This window comes from Cololabis saira, chromosome 10 (assembly GCF_033807715.1).
Source record: "Cololabis saira isolate AMF1-May2022 chromosome 10, fColSai1.1, whole genome shotgun sequence".
NCBI classification, from domain to species: domain Eukaryota; kingdom Metazoa; phylum Chordata; class Actinopteri; order Beloniformes; family Belonidae; genus Cololabis; species Cololabis saira.
This window is the reverse complement of record NC_084596.1, coordinates 12,924,740-12,941,738: the sequence shown is the minus strand read 5'-3', so window position 1 is coordinate 12,941,738 and position 16,999 is coordinate 12,924,740. Positions and strand designations below refer to the sequence as shown.

The 16,999-nt window shown below is 41.8% G+C and overlaps 1 pseudogene; it reads right to left on the bottom strand.

Moving 5' to 3' along the window:
• Positions 1 to 1,660: 1,660 nt before the first annotated feature.
• Positions 1,661 to 16,999, bottom strand: part of LOC133452192 (uncharacterized) — a 56,615-nt pseudogene continuing 41,276 nt past the window's right edge.

The window sequence follows — 16,999 nt, the reverse complement described above, 5'->3', positions numbered from 1 at the left end:
GTCATGGCTATGGTGTCATCTCTGTGCAAAGTTGGTTCCCCATAAAGCAGCTTCAGCTCTGTTTGAGCTCTTTCTCCCAGTGTATTTGGTTACACATTGTAACTGATCCGTAGGTGTTTAGGTAGAACTGTGATGTCCTTAGTGATCATCTGCTTTTCCTAAGGGAGGAAGACCAGAAGAGTTGCATCTGTGTCATTTGCATTGACTAAATCTAATATTTTATTTTCTGTGGCAAAGAAGTTGATAAACTGTTGAAATGCAGAATAGAGATGCTGCTTCCCAGTTACATGTCCAGATTATGCAATCTGTTATTATTAAGTACTGCAAACCCTCCTCCTTTACTCCTGCTCTTACTGCTGCCTGAGTTTGTCTAGGAGTGTGAAAGTCCAGTAAAGAGTCATTACCGTCTGAAATGTCTTCATGTGCCCATGTTTCGGATAAACTGCATTCTCAATATTTCCACTGTGTCCTGGTCAGTACACCAAGTTTCTTTTAGCTGTATGCTCTAATCCACCTCCTCTGTTCTACATGTTCTAAGCTTACATTCACAGTGTCTCTTTTTCAACTTGTCAGAAATATGGGGGGTTTAGTTAGTGGGTATATATTAAAACTCAGCCCTGAAACATAAAGTCTGCTGATGTTTGTTCACTTCAACACGGTGTCTCTGAATTGATGTTTGAATTTACTCGTGAAGGTGCCCCGCTGAGGCTCATTCTGCAGATTCTCATAAAATGTTTGCTCTTGGATATTTTCTTGTGACCCTTGAATTTCTGTGAAATATCCCTTTTTAAAAAAACTGCCACTGGAATGCCTGATATGAAGCTTACATCACTGCTTATTTGCTTTATTTCACAGCTTTTCCTTCAGATAATTACTATTAAGCTGAGTTCAGCTGATCATGCATAATCTTCTGTTTACTGTACATACAGCCATTTCACACGAACATTCATCTCATGACACTTCCCAAATAAAGTTTCTTTAAGCTGAACTGACCTGCTAACATGATAATTGCCGAAGTAAAGCACATACACGTAAATACAGTGTATATGAAGAAGTGATAAAAATCATAATTAGGGATGTTCCGATCCGATCACGTGATCGGAAATTGGGCTGGATCACGATGTTCCAGCCTCGAATTCGGACGTTGCATCCCGATCAGGGATTAGATAGATATTTTATCCTCATTATTTTGATCAGCGCATCAAACAGATGATGGAAAAAAAACATTTTATTCTTTAAGCCAGAAAAGGAGAGTAAGAAGTAAGAGTATTTCATTTTCATTTTTCATTTATTTCTTATAGAGGGACAATGTACATTAATGAACATTTTAAAAATGTAAATGCACCCAATTGTAGCCAAAAGGCTAATTTCCATTGGCAGTCTAAAAATCACATTACTGCCTGACTTTATGACACTGTTGCTCTTTTATTTGCTTATTTGTTTACATGCCTGCTGGGTATTTTAAGTTGAGCTGCTGTTTTCATTTAATCCAAATTTATGATAAAATTTGCACTATTTGTCCTAGTTCTAATATACACCTTCTGGTGCAACCTAGACACATCATCAGTGTTGTATTCTGGGGTCACGGGGGGTTTCGGGTCTCACAACAGACACCCTCGCCCAGGCGACCCAGCTGGGGTGAACAAGTCCCGGCTTGTGTCTAGGTAGCTTTTGTGGTCCACGGATCGCCCCGCTTGATCCACAGCCATCTGGACGCCTTCTCTGCTGCGTCGGAGATGTTCTTGATGGCTTTTCTGTGCTGCAGTCCCTTCACTCCCAGCATCTTGAGTGCACTGCCGAGAGACTGGCCGGCAAATCCTCTGCAACCGACCTCGATGGGGTTGCATCGGGTCCTCCATCCCTTGCTTCGGCATTCACCTGCCAGCTCCTCATACTTGGCCCTCTTCCTCTCAAAGGCCTCCTCCATCCGGTCTTCCCAGGGGACAGTCAACTCCAGCAGGACCACCTGTCTTGTTGACTCTGACACTAGGACCATGTCAGGCCTGAGTGTGGTCACTGCAATGTTGTCCGGGAACTTGAGCTGTCTCCCTAGGTTGACCTTCAGCTGCCAGTCCCGAGCTGTTGCCAGCAACCCCCCTGCCTGACTCCGGAACTGGTGGGGCTTCTCCCCAGCCCTAACAAAGGCGATGTACTGCCTTGATGGTTGCTGGTCTTTACTGGTGGAGATCCCTGCGCAGGTGGCCTCTGCGATGACCCGCAGCACTTGGTCATGGTGCCAGCGGTAACGGCCATCACCCAGTGCCTTAGGGCAGCAGCTCAGGACGTGCTCCAGCGATCCAGTTCTTTGGCAGAGGGGGCACCGTGGGTTCTCGGCCAAGCCCCAGTGGAAGAGGTTGGACTGACTCGGGAGGAACGTCGTACACCGACTGGATGAGGAACTTAATCCGGTGTGGCTTAGATCGCCATAGCTCTGTCCACGTTATCTTTCGGTCAGCTGCTTCCTCCCATCGGGTCCACACCCCCTGCTGCCGCATCCCTTCTGTCCTACTGCAGCGGGCTTCCTCCACCCCTGCTCGGACCTCCTCCTGGATCAGCAGCCGCCTTTCCTCTTGGGGGAAGGTCTTGGGTTACTCCCGAGTCCTGCCCGTCCAGAAGCCACTTTTCCAACCAGCTCGCTGTGCCTCAAGCGGGATTCAGCCTGGTCAATCGCCTCTTGAGCCCTCCACGTCCTGCCGGTCCTCACTTCTATGCCTGCCGAGGAGACTTTGGTGTCACTGGAGTCTCTGTACAGCAGCACCTCTCTTGCTCTGGTGACCATAAACTCCTCCATCAGACTACTGAAGGGCAGTTTCAGCTTGTTGTTCCTCCCGTACAAGGCGATGCTGCTGAGGCTTCGTGGAAGGCCCAACCACTTCCGTAGAAAGAAGCTAACCTTCCTCTCGAAGCACTCGACGGTGGTCATCGGCACGTCGTAGACCAGCAGTGGCCAGAGGAGTCGTGGCAAAATGCCATGCTGGTAGATCCAGGCTTTAAACTTTCCTGGTAACCCTGACTTATCCACTGCTTTCAGCCAGGTTACCATCTCCTCAGTTATTGCTTGGAGTGCTGCGGTGTCCTTCAGGGTGCAGTCGTAGATATTACTCAGACTCTTAACTGGCTTCTCTCCCACAGATGGAATCTCGGTGGCCCCTATTGAGAAGCGAAACCGGTCTGTAACCTTCCCCTTCCTCAACACCAGGGACCTAGACTTGGCTGGCTTGAAGTTCATTCGGGCCCAGCTGATGAGGCGCTCGAGGCCTTGAAGGATCCATCTACAGCCCGGGACTGATGTTGTGGTCACTGTCAGATCATCCATAAATACTCTGATAGGGGGCTGCCGCATACCTGAGTTGGTTAGTGGGCCTCTGCACTCCACCTCTGCTGACTTCACCAACATGTTCATGGCCAAGGCAAACAATATCACAGAAATGGTGCATCCTGTGATAATGCCCTTCTCAAGCCGATGGAATGTGGATGTTACTGTTCCAGAAGTGACTCTCAAACTGAAGAAGCTGTAGTAGTCCAGTAGGACTTCTTTGATCTTTCCTGGAACGTGGTGTCGGTCAAGCAAGGTTTCCACCAGCTTGTGTGGAATGGACCTGTAGGCGTTGGCAAGGTTGAGCCAAAGGACTGCCAGATCTCCTTTGCCCTCACGTGCCTCCCGGATCAGCTGGGTGACGACTCCTGTATGCTCGATGCATCCTGGAACCTTTGGGACTCCCCCTTTCTGCACAGAGGTGTCGATGTACCTGTTCCTCAGGAGGAACTCTGTCACGCGCCTGGCAACAATACTAAAGACTATCTTGCCCTCAACGCTGAGGAGTGAGATGATCCGGAACTGCTCGATTGTAGTTGAGCTCTCCTCCTTCGGAATCCAGACACCCTCTGCATGCCTCCACTGCTGGGCCACCTCCAGATGACTTTGAGGATCATCCATAGTCGCTTCAAGAGTCTAGGGCATCTCTTGTAGACAACATATGGCACTCCACTGGGGCCTGGCGCTGAATTGGATCTAGCTGCCTTGACAACCTCCTCAACTTCTTTCAAAGTTGGCTCCTTGGTGTTAAATGCTGAGTAGGGTTCTGGCGGAGCTATCAATGGCTTGCTTCGCCCCAGGTCTTCCTGTCTTGCACTGTCACTGTAGGTGGCACTGAGGTACTTGTTAACCTCGTCTTCAGTGCAGGCAAGGTGGCCACTTCTTTTCTGCCCAAGAGTCTTCTTGGTGAAACCAAAGGTATTGGAGATGAAAGATGCACGTCTCCTGGCTCTCTCCCTGCCCCTCCTCCTATGCCACTCGGCTCGACGGAGGGTGGTGAGTTTTTTCCTCAGGATGTTACGGAGCTCTGCCAGCCCGGCCTTCTCCTCCGCCTTTGCCTGCTTAAACTGCCGACTACTAGTTAAACGTGTACTATTTTTACTAGTTAAGTGCAAAATGATAAAAAGGTGAATAAAACAAAAATAGGAGACAACCTGGATCTGTTTATTTTGCATTTGTTTAATTTTTTTAAAGTGTTACGAAAATATCGGATCGGGACTCTGTATTGGCAGATACTCAAAATCAAATTAATCGGATCGGGGCCAGAAACATAATGTCTAACAAGCATTAGTTCAGTTTTTGCCACAGCAATGGGAAATTAGCACACAATTAGTTTATTATAATTTGTTAACTAGTTGCTGGGTAAGTATTAATTGAGTGTTTGCTGTGGGGCAGAAATAAATCACAAGGACATTGTTTTGGGTTTCTACATTAGGGTTCATTCTTAATTCTCAAGTTTTAGTCTTGTTTCTTGTGTGCTGTTTCCTTTGGCAGCTGTTGTTTTATGTAAGCTTTCTGTTTTGGTTTTAAAGTTTGATTGCTCATGTGTTGAATCCACATTTGACTTCCTCTGTTACATCTCTTCTGATTTTCTGATTGCTGATTGCTGTCTCCTCAGCTCCTGTGAGCACATACAGTATCGTCTCTTCATTACTCTTTTCCCCACCAGTTCACCTGTCTTGGTGCCTTTTCATTATCTGTTGTGCTACTGGTCTGGTTTCCCTGACTTACTTTTGTTTACTTTGTCAATTTTATTTTTGGATCTGGATTTTTGGATCATCCTGCTTTATGCAGCGCTTTGGGATTGAACAATGGATGTTATTTGTAACCCCAGCCTCCGATCCTTTTGTTACGTGGTCATCTACACCGGAATCTGACAACCATACAGTTCTATGTAACTTGTCATTTATCATCAATGTTTAAACAAGGAATCAAGTGATATCCATTTCCTATAATACTTGTAAAATTGTTTGGATCATATTTGGAAGGTCAACCTTGGAAAACTATCTTTTGAGCTCTGTTAACCAGTAACGGTCATGGCATTGGGAAGTAGAACAGGGACACCCCCAAGGATGTGGAAATATGTGTCACTATGCTGGGACAGGGATAGGATTTCTTCACAGAAATCCAAGAGCAGAAACCAACACATGCACACGTAGGAAACCTGAGAAGTGCTTAAATTGGAGAGCAGAACCTTTGTGGAAGTTGCAATCTGAGAGTAGAAACTGAGTTATAGAGTGGGTATAGTTGCACGCAAATGGACTAGGAATGTAAGGGAAGAATTCTGAGCTGTGTGGTATCTTAAAAACAAGAAAGCCTACTCTCTTTTGGAGATTAATGTACTTGATTATAGGTAATATATACTCCTACCATTCCACTGGCTTACTTATTTTACGAGATGTTAAAAGTGTAGGAAGTACCAACAAGAATCAGCTAGACAACACAGCATCTGAATTAAAATAGAAAAATCAGTGTACCACATCAAAGTGCAATATAAAAACACATGTAAATACAAAAGAAGACATGTTACTACTAATGCGACTATAATAAGTAGCCACTCTTGCAGCACATTTTTAATTGCATCAATATAGTTGGCCCAAGGATTGAAGAAAATGTGCCATTAACAGATCAATAAGTCAATTTTGCATTTCAAATTGGTTGACTAAGGTTTAGATAGATATAGTGCTCAGAGCCAAAGCAAGATTTTTGCATCAGTGTGAGAGTGGGCATCAAGGGAGCGTATTAAGATGCACTACTCAGCTGAAGCATTGAGTGCAATATATACATCCAGTCAATTCTTGTCTGCTAAACACAAATGCGGCATGTTCCATGATCTGAGATGATGCTGTTGACAATACACTATCAAGTTCAAAACCTGAAAATCAAATGGGTTTCGTAAGAGTACGGGGACATTGGGAGAAAACATATATAGTACTGATTACTTAAAGTGTTGTTGCCATAGTTCTGATCCAGGGAGAAATAGAAGTGAAGTGATGAGGGCTAAAACACTTAACACAAGCCAGAAAAGGAAAAAAAAAGGAATACAACAAATAAACCTAATATACACATGCATATCCAATACTTTTTTTTTTCTACTGACAGCTTTGCCACAACTTGGCAAGGTCAAAGGAAATATAGCATCTATTATCTGTCTAATTTCAGTAACTTTATCACCTTAGTGTATACACAGGAATAACAGTGGAGTATTTCACTAGCAAATGTGTGGTGGTATATCAAAGTCAAAAAATGACTAGGAAAAGCATTTTTTCCTATAATAGAAAGCAGCAACATACTTTTGACTTCTTGGTCATTTCTTAAATATATGATGCCTGGGAGCTAGTTCAGGCAGACATTGCATGCAGCATTTGTATGCCCTTTGCATGGTTTATTCCAAATATTCTACCTTTTGATCTTAGGTCTGTTTAAGGAGAAAGAACTACTCGTCTCTTACATGTCCTCTGATGTCTCTTGCCCACTAGCCTTGCTGCCGCTCTTTAAATCTCAATTCTATAGAGGAGGTTTAAGTTATGTTCATCTTTATGTATACTGAATGATAAATGGAGACTGGTTTCTATTTGAGCCTTCACACTGAAATGCAAGTGCGGTATAAAGAAAGCCCTTGAAGTCTTCATTGAATTGAATCACTGAAAGGTAATTGAAGGCAGCTAACCCATCTCACACATACAAAATGTTGTCATTTTCATTTACAATTCAAAATTTGATATCTATGTAAAACTATGTTTTGAATTGTATCATACTGCATTTATTTGAATTACATCAAATTGAACAAATTAGTTCTGTTTAAAAATATATCATCCCTGAGTTGTATCTAGATACATATTTAATCATCTTCATAGGGAAAGAGGCATACCCCTACAAATTACCCATCTTCATCATCCCTCACACAAATTCTGCTCTCAGTCATGAAGGCATCATTAATCCATAACCAAAATTTCACATTGAAAGTACAAGTGGTACAACTATTCTTTCAGCTGAACGTATTCTTTCTTCACTCTTGTGACGATGTGCATATCTTATGAGCCCAGTGGTAGAGGGGATACTCTAACCTCTTCCTTCCAGTTCAACGCTGTCACTTTGTGTAAAAAGGGTCCTGATGGATGGGCAAGTCAGAACAATCATTCAGACTGAGTAGTATGGCTGCCAAAGGCCTCAGACCTGTCAGATAACTATCCATTAGTCACACATCCTCTTGACCCCACCCTGTTTGTTTTAGCCTTTCAGTGGACAGATGTCCTGTAGTTTCGTAAAAACCCATGCAATTACTGGATATTGTCACACCACCATGGTTAAAGAAATAAAACCGGCAAATACAAGGCAGTTGTTTTTTTGGAGTTTTGTTTCCATAACACCGGGGTCTCTGTGGTCCCAGAAGTCAAGAAAAGCGAGGCATCCCAGTGTGTTAGCATCTGTTATGCTGTGCTGCATCTTCTACTGACATTCACTATAGTGGGTGAATAGCACAGGTAGAGTGACCTGATGTCAGATTGACAGAGTCATAAATAATGGAACCAAGCGGGGCTCACACCGCCCAGGGACAGCCAGACACCCAAGTAAGATGAAAGGAGCCCACAGAGCCCAAGGACACTCATCTAATGGCCAACCGTTACTAGTGCAGCTGTCACATATCTCAATCAAACCACACAGCCTCTACCCTGCACAGCCACATGCAGACAGATTGCCAAGAAAATATACTGTCGTGTACATTTGACGGAGATGAAGATCAAATGCTAGATCACTGCAGATGTCTGAGCTCATTCTTCGCTTCATGGCTGAAGACTATAAAGTCATGTGTCAAGGAAGAAGGAAAGAAAATCATGATTAAAGGCATGGCAGAGAAGATACTGGTCAGTTTGCAGTAAAGGAGCACTGAGTCCTTGAGAAGGAATCCTGTTCTGTGATCATTGGAGGGTCTGTTTGTGAGTCCAGATGGAGCTGTCACAAGAAAGCATGCCTACACATGTCCTGAGTTTCTGTGGGATCCATTGCTCTAGGCTAAATCGGAGGAAGGAATACCAACATAACCTTGTGCCAAAAGTCTTCTCATATTGAAATAATGATGACTTTTTGCAGCAAACAATGTCCTTCAGGAGTCTCAGACAAATAGCACTTATGCATACATGTCAAGTCAAGTGACAGTCGTTGTGAGTGAAACAGCTCTATAGCTGTTGGCTGTGTAATAATGGCCTCCCAAGACAAGTTGAAGTCTCATATGGCTCAGAGGGAGGGTCTGAACATGTAACTTTAATATGACATTTTTTGAAATGAACAGTAATCTAGAGAGTGCATGAAATGAAAATGTTGTAAAACCTGATGTAGGATTTCATAATGTATTGTATCTCATACAACTACAAGACACTTTCATTAGTGTACTGCCATGTATAATTGTTTATTCAGTTTTTCCCTAGAAAGTTAATTGTTTTCAGAGTTTTGCAGAAAACACATGTTCAGTCCAGTAATGTGAAAAGATGTGACAATACCATTACAATCCCCCAGGACAATTTCATGAATTTAGTATTTAATGGTATGTGATGAAATTACTGTACAGCCCTGTTATAGACAGCTAAGTGAATGAAGTCTTTAGACACAAACTCTCATCTCTCATGCTTTTACAAATACCCTTGTCTAATTTACTATTTAATGCATGAAAGAAATATACTTCCACTTCTGGATGATATCTAGGTCATCACGTGTACATACAGTATATGCACTAATTCTAAGTTGCCAAAGATAAAGTGCTCTACCAAGTGAATGCACAGCAATTTACAGTTATTAATACCATCTAATATAGGCTTATGAATACAATTTCATGATTAATACTCAATTTTAGATTATGAAAGGCAAAAAGCTGGGACGGTGGGGTTTTTTAGTTTTTTTTACCAGGTTGATCTCAATAAATAGCATAGCAGTAATTCACCAAGTCATTTTATCGTGTCTTTCTTAGCCTGTGAAATACAATTCAGGTCTGAATCAGATATACTGCAAGACAGTTCCATTTTAATTCATTCAATTTGTTCTATCCATGTGGCAGTAATTCGCAAAAAAAGACATCTTGAGGCACTTTACAGAGAAAGTAAACAATCAAAACAGTCCAATTGAATAACGTTCAATTCAATCAAATTTGATGTAATCCATTTACAAATCCATTTATATTAATTTAACAGGACTCATAAAAATGAAAAGTGTAAATAAGGATCCCAAAAGATTGTATCAAATCTTCTCTTCAATTCAATCCCCAATCTTCAGCACTTCTAGTGAATAAGAAAAAAACATCAAGAACCAGACTGGCCATCTGCCTCAATCGGCTGGTGACGTGGGAGGACAAGAAAAGGTGGGTTTTCATTGGCAGGGGTCAAGGAAATTTCATGTCTCAGCAAGTCTCCAGTAGCAAGATTTTTCAGGCCTGAAATATGCCCGTAGCTTAAGCTCTGTACTTCAGCATTGCTCTATTAAAAAAGAAGAAGATACAATTGTAGGTGGAGTGGTGTTGACAAGGTGCTGAGTGGCGTCCTGTAGACAGGGGATCATTTGGATCAGCCCTCTTGAGGTCCACTTTAAGCTCTAGTTAACCATTCATTCAACCATTCAACTCATTCATTGCCTCCATCGCAGTATATGCAAAGACAGCAAACAGAAATATATCAATAATCTTATCCCTTTCAGTGTTCTTGTTGTTCTAGTTTGATTTTTTAAGGAGACACAACACCTGAAAGGATCAAGGAAATGGTCAGGCGTGTTACAGTTTCAGCTCCTTAGATGACGAGAAAATGCCAGATAAAGACATGGCTATTCAAGATTTCAATAGAAATATACTTAAAGACACCTAAAGAGACATTAACAACAGCAATAATAGCATATACATACAGTAAGCCTAACCAGTGCAGAGTCAGAGGTACCAAGTGGATCATGGGGGCTTCCCTAGCAGTCTAGACCTACAGTGTAGAAGTAGAGCTAAACAAAGGTCACCCAAAGTCTATAGTCAAAAAGGAAAGGTAATTTAAAGGCAGGAGGTGTTGTAATCCAAACTGGGAGTTGCTTCAACAAGAGCTCTGCCTCCCATTTTACTTTCGGAAGCTTGAGGAACATTGAGCCTGTAGTCTGTCAGTCGGATTATAACCCCACTTAGTTGTTGTGTCTGGATTTGAACTGAGAAGTTAATGTTCACAAACCCTCCAGTGTACCTCTACTAGAGAAGTTAGGAACAAAATTCCAACTCAGTCATGTCACTGGCTGAAGCAAAGGTTCGAAGGGGTGGTTTATTTCACTTCTTTCCCTTGGCCATGTAAAAACTAAATAAAATACTCTTTTATTTGTTTCCTTTTTAACTTCATCAGCAGCAACTATAATGTAAAAGGATTTTAAAGTTTTACAGGTCAATTTCCCACTTTCATACACACAAAAACATTGTCAAGCCTGTGAGCTCGTCTGTTTTTTAACTCGGTTGATGGAAGAACATCTGTAAATACAGCTCTGGTTATGTTTTCTCTTCTTATCTAAAGTTCCACACAGAATGTTTATTGTACTCATGAATAATTTATCATGGACTAATAAGAGCTATACAGAATATACATTGGAGATTAGTCCATACTTGTCCATCTGAAGCTAATAATAACCAAACTGTGGCTAGTGCATGTGCTGTAATTATTTTATACCAACAGACAACATTGTGATACCTAACTTAGCAAAACTTTGCTCATTCCTTTGTATGTGTGGTTTTCCCACTCCCCACATGTCTTTGTGGGTTTTCTCAAGGTACTATTCACACATGTTCCTAAACAATGCCTGTCAGGCTCTTTTGTGGCCATTTCAATTGTTTGTAGGTGCGAATGTGCACAGTTGTCTGATGTTGATGAAGCCCCTTTTACATTGGCAGATACCTCACATGTATCACCTTACTTTAGCGTGTCGCCTGTCCTTTTTACACTGACACAGGATAGCGTGTCGGAAGGACTACGCAAAATCCTGTTGTTAATCAGCATGAATTTGCCACCCGCTCCTTCCCCTGCATCACCAAGCCCTTCTAATGTTGGTGAAGCCTGCCTTGCCAACCAAACAGACTTTGGGCCATCATGTTGCGTAGTACCACTCAATAACACCTCTCAAGTCGTCTTCCCTCCCATCAACTCGGCTTCAGGGACGAGGGGGGTAATAACACGCCTTGCATTTACACTGACCAGCGCACATTAATCACAAGGATAATAACGGAGGCTAATCTAAAAACGCTAACTGTTTGGTCTTGTGAAGGATTGGCAATGTGACCATGGAGTGTCTGCCTCTCATACAATGACACTTATCTGTAAGACCTGTGCCAGTGTAATGTTTGACCTTGCTTATGAAAACTTCTCCCATTATCCCATTGCCTTGCATCAAAAAAGGACAATAGCCTTTGTTAACAGAGTCAAAATGACCAAGTCTACCTTACATAGGTGACCTCTTGGAGAAAATAAGCAAAGCCGTTTTGTCGCCATATCTAACAAACAAATCCAATCAGCTACTCAAATGACAAAGGATAGAGTGAAAGAGGAACAGAAGTTAAAAGAAAATAATGGTCCCAGCAGTCGAAAGCTATCAATTCTGCAAATGAGCTGAAACCAAGCCTGACTGTGTTGCTCTTGGGTGAACAACACAGTCTAAAATTATGGTGCAATAAAGGGGAACAAAATTAGGGCTACTGAAAGTGTCGACACAGGCTATATTCTTGCTGATGCCTGTACTGATCTGACCCATGATTACCTGGTGTCTCTGATGATACAATGATATCTAGAAAATGAAAAGGGAACTATTCATTCAACCTACATGGCAACTTAGGCCTTTCCCTTTTAAGATATCTGTAATGTTTTTTTCCCCCTTATTTTCAACATTTGATACAAAGTTCAGTTAGAAAATAAAGTATTAGATAACTTAGGCATGTATACTCTTTGTTAAATCAAGTGGCTACATCCTATGGAAAAAACTAAATATAGGCCTACATATTTCTTTGCAACAATGCACGTATAAGGAAAAGGAAAAACAAAATATGTATATTTCTGCTTTTATTTTTAATTGTGAGTTTGGGTCCTCCATAACATCCAGCTTGTCTGAATCAAATCTGAAACTAAAGAAACTTGCAGTTCCACTTTAGCAATGTAGCGATTAGCATTGACTTGACTTGACTTCTGGGCTATGAGTAAAGGCCAAACTGTGCATATTCATTTTAATCCTATGGAATATGAGTTGGTTACAGTTGAGTGATATTTAAAGACGTAACTTAGCCATGCAGCAGGCAGTAGCTACGTACATCCATAGGCAGGACTGCTACGTAGGCTAACTGATGAACAATCTAGCTTACTGGGCACTTCCCATGGTAGCAGCCAAAACCACCCTCCAGGTGGGCTCGAACCCTTGACCTTGATCACTTTCCCAAACTGCCAGGACTGCCAAGACTAGGCTCAGAAAAGCCCCAAAAAGGACCCAAATACTGGCCAATTAGATAAATGTGACAGACCAAACTGGTTAAGTATGAGGACAAAGGGATCATTTTCAGAAAAAATGGGTTTCTTTCCCCAAAGAATGCATAAAACTATACAAAAACTACTAACAGGACCCTTTAAAAGGTTAAGGTTAAAAGGTTAAGTCAACAAAAGTTAACTAAAAAATATGTGTTTATAGATTTTTTTTTAATTAGTATTATTTTGTAAATAGATCTGTGTTTTTATTTGCCATTTTATTTTGTTTGATATAAGTCATTGTTTGCCTCAATACTTGCTGCTGCAACTCCTAATTTCCCAGTTCTATGATCAATAAAATGATCTATCTAATATTAGCATCATAGGTTAGCATGAACTAGATATCCAAGTGTGAAAAGGATGTTATTTGAGTTAAGGTGGGTGTATTTCAGTTGTTTTCCAGGCCTAGCCATTCCATCAATTTGCCCATTTTTGGATTAACTGGTGGTTGGGGGGTGTCAATATGGTGCCATGCAGGGAGATGCTTCAAAAGCATTACCTGGGGTTTGTCCAGTTCTTTCATACAGTCTATGTTTAAACCTAATTTCTATCGCAAGTATACCTTACCGTACCTTGTAAAGAAAAGTTAAACAGAATTGTCCCGTTTTCTATTCAGCCAGGTCTTGCTTATTTAAATGTGTTAAGTGATTCATTCCATGAACATTTAGCGGCTAGAAAAAGCCCGATGTCAGATATCACTCCTATAGTGGCGTTGACATATTTCATTCCCTTGTCTGAGTTTATAGTTTTGTATGATAAATCCTTACCTTGAGAAGTTGAAGTCGCTCAGCTGTCATTGTTCACAATTTTAATGTTATATCAGCATTTTGCTATATAATTTAGTTAAGCATTTTAAATTTCATAACAAATAATAAGATTAACCTGTGAATGAAATGCAGTACACTGTATTTCTCTGTAGCACACAAGAGTTTTTTAGCGTGAGTGATGTTAATCAGCAGTGTGTTCAGAGGAGAGCATCACACAGGGATCCTTCCTAGAGCATGCAATAATGAAACCATAAATCACAGCATCATTGGACATCTTCCGAGCCTCTGATATTTCCCCCGACTCTTTTGGTCCAACCGTTTCAGCATGCTTTCAGTGTTAAATAGATTGACCATGGAAGATAAAGTTAAATGTTACTTTCTCCCAGTATCTGAGGCTCACCAATAAAAAGGAGAGGACAAAGAGCAGTTATATTCCATGAGTATGAAGAGCAATACTTATATTTTGGTTCCAACGAGAGCTGGAAGCAGCAGAGGAGGTGATATTAAAGCAGCAAATTTTCATCGGCATTGTGCAGGAGGATAGGGTTGGAATAATATTGAATTGTCAATGAAGTACTCTTATATAGAAGAACATATTATCTACCTAAGTGGTAGCACAGTTGGTCCCTCCTGAAGATTTTCACCTTGCATTGGTTTTGTAGTGTATAAACAAGCAATAAAGGGTGGCAGCTGGTTGGACTTTCATGAAATATAATGCTCCCTCAGCTGCTAACTGTATAGGGAGAAAAGAGACCGACTCCATTAAATGTGCCAGGAATCTGTGGTATGTTCCTACAGATACAAAGACATCATGTTACATCATTTCTCTTTCACCCAATTCTGCGAGCTTTGTGCAGATGGCCATTTCGTGACTGAAGAACGCTTACAGCACCTGCCAGTGCGGTAATTAGTTTGGGCCGTGCCTGTGATGGAGGCCGTTTTTCACCGGCAAGACAAAGGTTGCATAAGAACTGCCAAAATAAGGCCGTGTGATAGCTTTCTTTCTTTGTAGCTTTGGACATTAAAATGACACTCCATAGAATTGTAGGTGTTACCTGTTAGTTTTTCACTATCATTTCAACCACCATGTGATTTCTTAACTCTTGACAGATGAACAACACTGCATTCTTGCAAAAACATAGGGTTGGGATTTTTTAAACAGTGATTGCTTCATTTACAACAGACCTGGGTAATATTTCATGTCGTCAGGGAATGCCATAAACAGTAGCATGATTGTGAAATTCCTAATGACTCTGACAAAACAAACAAATGAATAAACCCTTGTGGTAGAACACAAACAAGCAAACTCATCATCTAGGAATTACAGCTGAAAATAACAGAGCTACATTTGTAACCCGATTAGTGGTTACTGCTTGGCATATGAGCTGTTTTTATAGGAGAAGAAGATAACAACATGGAAAATACCAAAGACTGAAGAAAGAAGGTAGTAATGTGAATGCAAATGTGCCAGTGGTGATCAGATCACTCTGTCCAGAAGAACGCAGTCCTGGGAACAGCAAAAATATTATGTTGAACCCTCAAACTCCTAGAATTCTGGCAGAGGACCTAAGCTTGGAGACTCCCGCTACACACAGTCAAATCGAAAATAAATGTCAAAATACAATGATTTTCAAGTTGTCTAAGCCCTGCATTTCAATGGAAGTGGTAAAAAGGCAACTAAAGTTTTGCAAAACTTTTATTGATAATTGATTAGTGTATTTTTGAAATTCAGTCAAGGTATTCGTTTCAAAGACGCTTGGGCAAAAGCATTTTTACCACTGTAAAGCCTCATATCTTCTGCCATCTTGCCAACATTCATATGGAGTCATGGACCACCTCCTGCAGGCATTAAAGAGCCCTGGAGTCCCATCACCAATGACGCCTGTGAAAAATCTTGCGCACCAGCTGGGAAGGGATGTGGATTGATCCTTGAACAATGATAGCATTAAAACAGGCCCCAGGTCACAACTGTCAAGTGGCCAGTGTGCACCTCGCAGACAAAAACAATAAAGGTAAAAAAAATGTCACAAATGTCAAATAAAGAAGAACCTGTTCATCATAGAACTGCATGCAGCAAGTGCATGGAGCCCACATGGCGGTGCTATCTTGCATGAGTATGATCGCCGCCAGACTGCTATAGCCAGAGGCCAGAAAGTACCCACCACACAAGGCCCTTTCACACAGCCAGTTCGAGGCGGGAACGTTGCGCCTTTAAGCCGCCTCGCTGTTCTGTGTGAAAGTCACGGAGGCGGAATGGGGGGGCCAAGTGGCCCCACCAATAAGCCGGCAGCGGAGGTAGTCACAGAGCCGAAACGGGGTCTGTGTGAATGACACAGCCGGCATGCCGGCATGCCACTAGACGCTGACGCTGTCGTCACGCCTCTGATTGCGGAACGCCGGCATGCTGTGTGAATTTACAGACGGGAGCGGCGTTATGCCGGCGTTGTATGGTTCTGTGTGAACCAACAAAGGCGGCGTATTGGCAGGACTTCTTTACACCAATATTGCGGAATCTCTGTGTGAAAGAGGCTACAGTCTGCCACACACGCTGAGCTAAGGAGCTGGGCCAATAGCTGCCATATATAATCAATCCATCAATAATCACATAATCAATGACAAAGTTATATCCAGAGGAATCTGACTACTTCATTGTATCAAAAAGGAAAGGGGGTGGGATGGCAGGCCAGGCTATGTATATCAGACCTCTGCTGGAAAAAGAGGCTTGAATATTTTGGAAATTAGAACTACAAGTATTAAAGCAGCACAATGTAACTTTTCCACCTTAATATAATATTTCCAGAGTTATTGTGATGGTACATCAACTTAGAACAGGTTTAATGACACTATGGGCCTGATTTACTAAAGGTTTGCGTGTGTAAAAACGTGTGCAAACTTGACAGCACCCGCAAACCAAAGTGCCAGCTGATCTACTAACAGCGTGCAAAGAGGACTGCGCCTCTCAAATGCGCAAAATAGCACACGCAATTCATTTAGTACTTTTGCCCTGATGAATAATCAATATGGGGCATACCCGCCAGAAATCGCTAAATACTGGGAGGGGAAGATGCAAATTGGTCCATTTACCACGCGCAATGAGATTTACCAAGCCTGAAAGTTATTGCGGGGATTGTGATTGCGTCTGTATTTAATACGTTCGAAAGGAAGGTGCTAATCTCCACATGCAAAAGGAGAAATATTTTATTTGAATGTTAAATCGAGTATTATTCAGCAAAAGGTTGCCACAGGAGGCACATTCATTTTTTTATTTGTGATAATAAATAAATCACGTGTTTTCATGGAGAAAAAAGTGTTTCTTATTGTGCGCCTACTTGTTCTACAGTTGTCATACCCCGGTGCACCCCCTCGTCTGACAAAAATGATATTCTCATTCCGTGTCATGTTGTGTTTAGCGT